General features: G+C 47.5%; 1 pseudogene across 1 annotated transcript; it reads left to right on the top strand.

Moving 5' to 3' along the window:
• The first annotated feature begins 2,639 nt into the window (after positions 1-2,639).
• Positions 2,640-3,941, top strand: LOC310798439 (monocarboxylate transporter 1 pseudogene; annotated as a pseudogene). The gene has a single exon. The product of its transcript is annotated as a monocarboxylate transporter 1 pseudogene (transcript).
• The last annotated feature ends 7,708 nt before the right edge of the window (positions 3,942-11,649 follow it).

The following is an 11,649-nucleotide window of genomic DNA, read 5'->3' as shown; positions in this document are numbered from 1 at the left end:
ACACCAAACTCTGCTGGAAAGCTAACTGTTCAACCAAAACATACCACTCTGGAGCTGACTTCACCTTGTAATAACACTGTAATAACACTGTAATAACACTGTAATAACACTGTAATAATGGCCAGGCTTTATGAAGGGTTCAGATTGTTACCTGTGGAGTGTGAGCTATCAGTCCAGCTGCTCCGGCGCTGCCTCTTCAGTCAGTCAGCCCGGTCCGGTGTGGTCCGGTCCGATGTGGTCCGGTCCAGTCCGGTGCTGTGTGGTCCGGTGTGTGGTCACACTGCGGCAGATCTACAGCCTCATTAGCAGTCCGCTCCGCTCGCCTCTGACATCACATCGCCTTGTTCTTTACCAAGGGGGAGCCCAGCTAGCCTCATGCTAACCTGTTAGCTTCATGCTAACCAGACTGAGGTTAGCCTCGGTCGGTTGCTCGGTGCTTTTGTGTGTGTGTGTGTGTGTGTGTGTGTATGCGTGTGTGTGTGAGTAACCCTGTCCTTCTCTCTCTCCTCTCCCTCTCTGTCTCTCCCTTTATTTCTCTCTCTCTCACTGCGGCGCGCGGCTAGCATCAGGACCCGGGGTTGCCATGGCAATGAGCTGGCAGGATGCTGGGAAATCTGTACTGTTACAATGTATCTCCAATCCAGATCTTCATACTGCCAGATATCATATCAAACATGTGAGTTTGAATAGAATCCACAACTGCAATTTTAGGAAAAAATACATTTGTGGATATATATATATATATTTATTTTTCTCCCATTTTCTCCCGAATTTTACTTGGCCAATCGCCCCTGCTGTCCCAGTCGTTGCTCCACCCACTCTGCCGATCTTGGGAGAGTTGTAGACTAGCACAATGCTTCCTCTGATACATGTGCAGTCACCAGCTACTTCTTTTCACCTGACAGTGAGAAGTTTCAGGACGTAGCGCGTAGGAGGATCATTGCAAAAGGCACTTGAAAGCAACTTGTGGATAGGCACTTTGTTGGGCCCATGGTATCGAACCAAACTTCAATGGCATCAGCAGCATCGAGCTTTCAAACCCCGTTAAATGACACGTCCCAAAAGGGGCTACCTGCCTGCCACATCTCCATCTCGTTGCTCCTGCAAACTCCTTAATTCAGAAAAACAGTATGATTTTCTTTTATTTCTCAAGTGAATGCAATATGCTTCCGTAGCTCTGTGACGTAGTGCTGACAATACGAGGAATCAGCGTGACAACAAACACCTCACTTCCGGCCCGGGTGTCTCTGCGCAGTGTTACGCGAAAATCCACGCACGTTTTCCCTATGTGAATACATGCTAGCGTTATGTCTTTGCCTCCATGTAGCACTCCCATTGACTCCCATTCTCCTGCGTTAGCTGTGAGCTAACGTTAGTTGTGTTGCAATAAAACATCACTGAATGACCAGTTTTGATATAACGGTCAACAAGTTCGAGTCAGAGCTTTATTATGTTAGTGTTTGGTTCAACTGAATCATCTGTGCAGAAATTGGACTTTTGGAGGGAAGATATTAGAGAGGATATCGGATATTGGATATTGGATGAATGGAGTAGCATTTGTAGTAAAGCACAAACACAGACTGCGAACACTCAGCTTAAATTATTACAATACAATTGGTTAATGCGCACATACATTACCCTTGTTAAGTTAAATACATTTATCGGCACAAATTCAGATATGTGTTTTAAGTGTAAACACTCGAAAGGGACTCTCATCCACTGTTTGTGGGAATGCGAAAAGATTAATGCCTTCTGGAAGGAGGTATACTAGGAAAAAATGATGGTGCGGGAACGATATCAACAGGGTCATAGGACGTCCGGCACGGCACGCCACTATCCTGATGATGTCATACCCACTGATGATGTCATGCTCCACAATCGTCAAGTGGTGACCAGAGCGATGACATCATCATCATCATTGTCTAGGGGTGGCCAGTGGTGACTGATGATGTCATACCCACACTGACTGATTGTGACATTATCAGTGATGTCATAGTACACATTGGACATTGGTGATGCCAGTAGACTGAATTGTGATTTAATCAGTGATGTCATAAATCACTGATGATGCCATAGCGACTAATGATGTCATATATAGTGCCATTTTCCGTGATGTCATAGTAAACAATAGACATTGTGACATCAGTGATGTCATAGACTTAATTGTGATGTCATCAGTGATGTCAGAAGAAGTGAGATTGTAATTGCTCGAGTGACATCACTGGTGACATCATCACTGATGACATAATCACTGATTACATCACTCATTGATTATATCATTACATAATAATTGGTGATGTCGAGATCTCAAGTTGCCTGAGTTGCACAGTTCCTACCTGTGCTGAGAAGGATTTATGACATCACTGGTGATGTCACAATTTATATGACATCATCAGTGTCTGTCGCCTGTCATAAATCACCGATGATATCACTTATGTATAGAATTGGTGGCACTTTGTTGAGCGTCATTGAAGTTCCTGTCGCACCCTGCACATTTTCATTGCCAAGAGCAAGGACACCGGGACGCACACAGCATCCGAGCATCAACTCGACATAAGCTACTCCAGCGGACCAGCCAACCCTCACGGAAGCATTCCCCTCCATTATCTTCCCTCTTGTTCCTCTCGTCCTGAGAAGCCATGCCTGTAGCATTGGGTGCGCCGCAGGGCTACACCCCGCCTGACGGTGGTTGGGGCTGGGCCGTGGTCTTGGCGGCCTTCATCGCCATCGGCTTCTCCTACGCCGGCCCCAAGTCCATCACTGTCTTCTACAAGGATCTGGAGGCTATGTTTGATGCCACGCCCAGCCAGGTGTCCTGGATCTCCTCTATCATGCTGGCCGTCATGTACGCCGGAGGCCCGATCAGCAGTATCCTCGTAAATAAGTTTGGCAGTCGACCAGTCATGATGGTGGGAGGTTGTCTGTCCGGATCGGGGCTGGTCGCTGCCTCCTTCTGCAACACTGTGGCGCAGCTCTACTTCTTCGTAGGAGTGATAGGCGGTATGGGAATGGCGTTAAACTTGAATCCAGCGCTCACCATGATCGGTAAGTACTTTTTCGTGCGCCGGCCCATCGCTAATGGCATCGCTATGGCGGGCAGCCCCGTCTTCCTGTCCACCCTGGCCCCTCTCAACACCTGGCTGTTCAAGCAGTTTGGGTGGAGAGGCAGCTTCCTCATACTGGGAGGGCTTATACTCCACTGCTGCGTGGCCGGTTCCCTCATGCGCCCCATCGGAGCCAAGCCCCAGCCGGCCACGCCCAACATGCACAAGCCCAAGAAGACCCTCAACTCTTTCATCGACCTGACGCTGTTCAAACACCGCGGCTTCGTGCTCTACCTGATGGGCAACGTGATCATGTTCTTTGGCCTCTTCGCGCCCCTCGTCTACCTCTCCAACTATGCCAAGAGCAAAAACATCAGCCCGCAGAAGGCGGCCTTCTTACTGTCAGTACTGGCCATCGTCGACATGGTTGCCCGTCCCTCCATGGGCCTGCTAGCCAACACTAAGTGGGTCCGGCCCAGGGTGCAGTACTACTATGCCGCTTCCATCTTTTTGAACGGACTGTGCCACGTGCTGGCACCGCTGTCAGGGGACAGCTACATTGGCTTTGTGGTCTACGCCATCTTCTTTGGTTTCGCTTTTGGCTGGGTGAGCTCCGTGCTGTTTGAGACACTGATGGACCTGGTGGGGGCAGAGAGGTTCTCCTCAGCAGTGGGACTGGTCACTATAGTGGAGTGTGGGCCTGTGCTTCTGGGCCCGCCACTAACGGGTAGCTTCTACACCTATTATCAGTCCTACGACTACACCTATATCTGCTGCGGCATTATCCTCATTGTCGCCAGCCTCTTCCTCTTCGTGGTAATGGGCATCAACTACCGCCTGCTGGAGCGGGAGAACAAGGAGGAGAAGACAAAGGAGGAGAGGAACGAGCATGAGTAGCCCAAGGAGGAAGGCAGGGAACACGTGCCGGCGGCCATCATGTTAGTCCACTGTTAGACCACGTCGCAGAGATTCACCATGGAGGTTCTTCTATATAACCGGAGGCTGAAGGGAAAAATGGCCGCCCATTCATTTGAAGGTAAGCTGCTCACCAGCGCATGAAGTATTTTGAAGTGGTTTTTCTTCCTGGGTTTACTTCTGTGATGTGATTGATTGATTGATTGATTTTTATTGTGGATAATAAAAGGCAGCATCCAAGGGATAAAAACATGAGAAAGTGTAAGCACTTATTTACATCATGGTCCCTGTCTGCCTGGTCTTAGGGAAACAAGACATACAGCAACACATAAATAGCATCAAACTTACAGCACAGATCAATCTAAGATATGAAACATAATACAAAAGATATTGCATGGTGATTGAGGCCTGCTATGTCCCCACCCGTTGGCTCCATCATGTGGTCTCAGGAGGATGGTGTACCTGACCCAACTCACCCAGCTGTCCCCAACTACCTGATTGGGCCCAGATGTTCCCCAACTACCTGATTAGGCCCAGATGTTCCCCATCCACCTGATTAGGCCCAGATCAGACTAAGTGCAGAGGAACACACTCATTTTGGGAGAAGAAGCAGCAGAGCAAAGGGGCTCAGAGAGAGCCGAGCAAAGACAACCAGACCTGACTACCTAACTTGCGAGTTTACAACCCGATAAGCCCGATAGGGTTAAAGTAGAGTTCCAGTCGGAGCCAGTTTATGTTGACCTTTTGCGACTCGGTTCTACCTTTTTTTCTAAATAAAAGCCCAGGCCGTTGCCACTGGGCAGGATTCATTGCTTTGTGTGTGTGTTTGATGACTGTACAACCCAATGCTCTCTCAACCTAGCCCGTCCTGTTACATTGGTGGAGAATACGGGCAGAGCTGGTGATGTGTACAGTAATCAAGCCACACTGAAGAAGCCGATTATTAAAAAAAAAAAAACTGCTGAAGATCACCACGGAGCAGCAAGCGATGCAGAGAGACCTCCTGGCAGAACAGTGGCAGCAGAACGCGCTCATCCATACAGAGCTACAGAGGATGATGGGGGCTGCCACTGCCCAGTCCGGTGGAACAGGGAGTCATCCCAACCCCCGTTGATTCATCCCCAAGATGTCAGAGAACGATGAGGTAGAGGCGTACGTACCTTCTTGCATTTGAACGCACTGCTATGAGGGAGGGTTGGCCCGAGAACACCTGGGCAGATCTTATTGGACCTTTTCTCACCGGCCCAGCAGGCCTACCTACCTTGACCTTCCTCCTGAACAAGCCAAGGTTTTATAGCACCTTAAAGAAAGAGACTGGCCAGGTATGGCTACAGCCTACATCCTCGAGCTCAGAGGTTTCATGAGTGGAAATACAGCCCCGAGATGTCTGCTAGAGCCCAGGTGTATGATGACCTAGCACTAAATCCTGGCTGACCAACGACCCAGAGGGGGTGAGTGTGTTGGAGAGAGTGGAGATGGTAGCCAATGGTAACCCGAACAGTGTGGAGGGACTAGTCACTCTTGTTGAAAGCCACCAGGTTACAGTGGTGATACTGAAGTCTGGAAGAGTTGAGTGACCAGACGCTGCTAAAGCCAGGAAAGTCCCGGAGAAGGTGACCCAGGAGAGAGAAGACGAGGGGGTGCTTCCAGGTCCCTGGTGATCAGAGAAGGTGTTTCGAGTGTGGAGAGGTGGGTCACCTGGCCGGGGACTGCCCCACCAGGGACTGCCCCACCAGGGACCAATCTATGCCCACTGCAGCCTCTGCTGATGGAGGTCCGGGGAAGCCCTGCCACCTGCTGGACTCCTGCTGGGTCTCTGAATGTTCACCTCCCCACATGGTGCCAGTGAAAGTCAATGGGAAGGATACCGGAGCGCTGGTGGATTCAGGTAGTGCAGTCTCACTCATCCAACTCCATCTCCTGGGCCAACTGCAACCTAGTGAAATGTTACCTGTGTCCTGCGTACATGGAGACACTAAGGAATACCCAGTAGTCGGCCGGGACTGCCCTCTCTATGATGAGCTGTACAGGAAAAAATCGGTGAGTGAAGGAAGACATCTGTATAATGCAAAGTCTAACAAACTCAAAGCTAAACTGACTCTCAGGTACCGTCCCCAAAAGAAGCAACCACTAAGCTTGTGTGTGCCGCTCCAAAGAACGGGGACAGTAGTCCGACAGGACCCAGCTCAAACGAGGAGATGGAGAACCCGTTTGTGGTTTTTCCAGAGGAACAGAGTTCAGGGGAAGGTGAGCAGGGTGCCCAGCCGTTACCCCGGATGAAAGGACAGTTTGGCACGGCCCAGTTGGAGGACCCCAATCTGACACATGCCCGAAGCAATGTGCAAGAGATCGAGGGGAAACTGGCCCCAGGGGTGAGTAACCTGACATATCCCCACTTCCTGATAAAGAATCAGCTACTATACTATGCTCAGAGGATGAACAACCAAAAAAGTTTGTTGTGCCCAAACAGTATGTGTCCACAGTGTTGCACCTGGCCCACAGTATGTGTCCACAGTGTTGCACCTGGCCCACAGCCATGTCCTTGGGGCCCACCTGGGAGCGGAGAAGACAAAAGAGCGCATAATGAGCCCGTTCTATTGGCCCTGAGTGGTAAGAGCAGTGACCGATTACTGTCGCACATGCCCAGAGTGCCAAAAGAGGGCGCCAAAAATCCTCTCATACCGCTGCCCATTATTTATGTGCAGTTTGACAGAATTGCCATGGACCTAGTTGGGCCACTACCCTTTTTCAAAATAAAAGCCCAGGCCGTTGCCACTGGGGAGAATGAATTGCTTTGTGTGTGTGTGTGTTTGATGACTGTACAACCCAATGCTCTCTCAACCTAGCCCGTCCTGTTACAATATATACCAACACAGGCTCAAAAACCACTACGCCGAAAGGCCCGCACATTACTCTGGCCCACTCTGGTTGGCATGTGCAGCCTAGTGTCCTCTAGAGAGAGGTGGCGTCAGCGGAGGGCCAAAATGCGAGACTCATTAGCCAATGAACAGCCAGGAATGGGTCTCGCGCTACTTTTGCATGCTAAAATAAAGCTGATAATGTACAATTTGATTCAAGGGGGGAAAAACCCTTTCAAAGTACATCACAAAAAGTCCATTTTGCTGCAACTCAACAGTGCTGCTTACAGGAGAATTTCATTTTTTTTTAAACCTGGAGCCCTCTCATCACATTAATTATTATCTGACGACTCACCCAGTGTTCTCCGCAGCGTTTTTGTCCGTCTTAGGCATTGTTGTGATAGAAATAGTGTGCAAGCCAGTCTAAGAATGTAGCTCCGTGGGGGCCACGTGGCAGCGTGCTTTACATCCATGTAAATAGACAGTTTTATTCCCGTTTTTGACGCGACGAGAATTAGCAGTCTGATGGTTCCTTAGGGATCAGATTCTGACGATATGGGTCGAAAACGGGAATAAAACTGTTAGCCATTGTTAGCACTGTTAGCATGTCCACAGATAAGAAGTTAGAGAGTACTGTGTGTATGACCGATTTAATGAGACCCATAAGACAGAAGTGCTAATAAACAGTATTTACTACAACTTTACTGTTGAAGCATGGAGCTCCCACCTTGTGATTTTGAGGTCGGGGCTGGTGGTGAGGTTTCCCTGAGATCGGTGGAGGAAATCAGAGGGCAGGTGACGTCACAGCGGCATCCCAGACCTTTGAAGCGTGAGATTCTAGTTCCCAGTAAAAAAAGGAACGGGACAGAAGACAAACCCTCAAGGAAGACACGGCATCACATCCACACACTTCACAGAAACACACACAGTGATACACAGCAGTTTCGGGAAAATAATGTGATTTTTACTAGCACTCGAACAATTCTGATGTCATCAGTCATTTATGACAGGCACTGCAATTTCCCTGCTGAGGTAATTAGACGACTCTTGCTCAAAGCCCAGCCAATCAAGCCTGAACCTGAGACGACAAGATGGACCAGCTCGAGCCACTGTTTATGTCAGATTAATTTGCCACACATTCCATCTTATGTTTCTGGGGCATTTTGTCTGTATTGATAGGATAGTATTAGGCCGACAGGAAAGGTGGGGAGAGAGAGGGGATGACTTGCAGCAAAGGACCATGGGTCGGATTCGAACCTGGGTTGTTTATAGATAGGATGTTTTGACCAAACGTGGTCAGTCTACGTTGGACCTCAGTCACCTCTGGTGTCTGACCTGGTGGCAAGTCCAGTGATTATTTTCTTGTGGATGAATTCCTCTAAATCTGGCTTCTATTGACTGATAGATAAATCAATCAATCATGAGTGGAGTCAACACACTTTATCTGGGCAGACTGATTGAATCGTTGCAGATCTATTCAGACCTTAGGTCGAAAATATTTAGCCGGGGACCTTTGGTCACCACTGATTGTCGCCCCCTCAGAATTTTGGCTTGCCTGACACCCCTGTGAACCAAGAGATTTCATCTGCCATTTTTTCCCCATAGACATTTAGCAAAATGCGTATAAAAATAGTTTTACTTGGTCAAACCAGCAAGCGATTCAGCTATATTTAGAATCAAGACAGACCATAATATTTCACTGACAGTCAGACCATAATTTTTCACCCCCCAAGTGAAATAATATGATCTCTCCTGATTATATGTAGTTGAATCGCTTGATTTGACCAAGTAAAACTATTTTTATAGGCTACACATTTTACGAAATGTCTATGGGGAAAAATGACTGTGAAAAAAAGGGAAAAAAGGAAATGTTTCCTCTAATTATTTATTCAATTCAAATGTCACTATTGGTGTTACAATAAGCTGAATTAAAGTTCACTGTAAATGCGTATTATTGACCCTACCTTTTTTAATCACTATCACCCTTGATCAATTCTCATTCATCTTTTATCATTTTTTTGAAAATACTTGTCTCGGCTATAGGCTATAGCCTACAGAGTAGCAGCAGCAGCATTATAAACCATAGACCAGACTATATGGTCGATACAAAAAAGAAATGCGGGGAAAAAATAGAATTTTCTATCTTTTTCTCCTTATTTTCTGTTTTTGCTGAAAGTAAAATGTTTTATGGTCACTCAAGATTCTCTGGAAGACTGGTTCGCTTGGTTCCACTGAAATGTCTATGGAGAGAATGGGGAATTCACTTCTGGGGCAAGAAAAATCACATGACTGTTGAGCTGTATTGCAACAGTCATTGCATTAGCCTGGGTAAACCCAGCCTGGGTAAAGCCAGCCTTCAACGTGACGTCTGACATCACAGGCGATGCCTGTAGCGTAAGTTAGCCTGGGTAAACCCAGCCTTCAACGTGACGTCTGACATCACAGGCCATGCCTGTAGCGTAAGTTTCTTCTTCCACCCAATAGCTTTGGTCGCCCCTGCTGGTCTAAAAGTGAGAAATGTTGTGGTAAGGCAAGTCAGCTTTTTTATACAGTGGATTTTATACACAGATGATTCAGTTACAATTCATTCGATTATTTATAATGCCACCTTAGACATTTCTATTCAACATGGGGTCATAAGGTGACTGATGACGCGTCCCAGCGCATGCTGTAGTATGTATTTGAAGGAAAAAAGTGAAAAGCGAGCACACTCCAAAAAGTATGCAACTTCGGTGCAGGGCACATGTAATATCAAGTCACAACAGAAAAGCCAGCACACAAAAAAAGTCCTTTTAGAGGTTTTAATACCTTAGTCTGGGGCAGCAGCACAGCAACAAACACGTTTCTGCCCGTAGGCCTTCTTCAGTGTTGTGAACATACAATGTTTTTCAGTTAACACATTGACTGCCAGCCGTTTTTTTCTTGCTGTAGGTAGCTTCTGCCAAGCCGTTTTTTGAGGATTGTGGCTCATTTTACAAGAGCCGAGGATTATTTTCTGCTTGGAGTTTGTGAACATACAATATCTCAAAAGTACTAATAGAATGTGTACTTTCTCTGTCTAAAAGAGTTAGTTTGTAGAGTTAGTAGTTATGTAAGCATTAGCAGTTGAATACAGCATGGTTTTAGCGTCAGAAAAAATATTCAGAGATAAACGGCTTTTTGTGAAATTCGATAGAAATGTCACTTTAACCATTCATTTTTGGCTCTCTCTCTCTCTCTCTCCCTCTCTCGCTCTCTCTCTCTCTCTCTCTCTCTCTCTCTCTCTCCCTTCCTCTCGCTCTCCCTCCCTCTCTCTCTCTCTCTCTCTCTCTCTCCCTCCCTCTCGCTCTCCCTCCCTCTCTCTCTCTCTCCCTCCCTCTCGGGAGGGAGACGCACTAGGTTTAATCCTAGTGAGAGGGGGAGAGGGAGAGAGAGAGAGAGAGAGGGAGGGAGGGAGAGAGAGAGAGCGAGAGAGAGAGAGAGAGAGGGAGAGAGCGAGAGGGAGAGTTGCTTCAACTCCTCCCTCCGTGGGCGTTCTTCTTGGCTGCAGCGGCCGTCACAAGCTTGTCACCAGTCTGAGTGCTTTGCTGCTGTCCTGTGCCTGTCTGCACGGCCGCTGTTTGAGGAAGTCGGCATGGACTCGCTCGCTTCTTGGAGTTTTGGTTGAGAGAAGCTTTTGCGATTCTGGTCATATTTATGCTGCGTGTTTCAAAGTGTGTTCCACCTGTAATGTATTATGTAAATTTGCAATCCCGCATCGCCAGCAATCAGCGCGAAAACGAGAGCGTTTTCCCCCATCCATTTTCATGAGAATGGCTGGGGTGAGAATGGCGTGACAAGTTAAAAAAATGCTTGCCTTCCTCTAGTCAGGAGAGCACTGTTGCCACTTAGTGGGTCGGTGGAATGGGTTGTAAACGTTCGGTGGCTCCAATAATTATATAAGAGATGTAAAAGGGTTAGATGCACATCCCACGGTCAAAAAAAAAAAATCATTTTTTTGACGACTCTACTCGTCGTTGGCAGTGAACAGCTGGATTGTGTTTGACGACTCAACTCGTTCTTGGCAATTAACGTGTTAAAATATCTTCAGTTTGGGGCTTTTCCAAAGCAAATATTGATATATGTGATAAAATCAGCAATATATATTTCTGCCACCCCTTAAGTCTTCATGCCACCCCTTTGCCACACCATAGGCCGCGGAACCGCCCGGGCCACACGGGCCCGGGCCCGGGTACATTTCTTTTTGCGATATTTGGAGGTTTTTGCGAATTAGGCAGCGTTTCCACTCAGTTTTTTAATGCGCAAATTGAAATTTCGCATCAAAACAGGTGGATGACTATTGTCTATTCTGTCTTTTGTGGTGTAGGGTTGCCAACCGTCCCTTAAAATACGGAATCGTCCACACACCACACACCCATGTGCATTCACATGTGCACTTTTGGTTCAGATCTAGGAAATAGATTGAGACTGGTTCTGTTTGAAGAGGCCAGGTGGCTCTGGCCCTGAATCTTTATGACTGGGTGAAGGCTCATAAGCATTTGTAAAGAGGCTAGGAGCTTCACCCTGGAGGACAGTTATTAAAGAACTTGAAGAGGCAAGTATTGTGCCCTCAGGCCTGAGATAAGGGGGAGATGAGAAGGGGGTTAGTTTCTCCAGAGAGAGGTCAACAAAGGATTTGGGCATCTGGGAGAGGAGAGAAGACTAGCTGGTTATCGATCCAGTTTCTGCATTTGCTTAAGAAACACACCGTTCCCACAGCTGAACGGAGTGAGATGATTGGTGGAGGAGAATAGGATGTGAGGTCAGAAGGAAGGCAGGGCTTAGTCTGGACAGAGGTTTTATAAGGAACAACA

Source organism: Poromitra crassiceps (genome assembly GCF_964638095.1).
Source record: "Poromitra crassiceps genome assembly, chromosome: 25".
Lineage (NCBI taxonomy): Eukaryota > Metazoa > Chordata > Actinopteri > Beryciformes > Melamphaidae > Poromitra > Poromitra crassiceps.
This window is presented reverse-complemented; position numbering and strand designations above follow the sequence as displayed.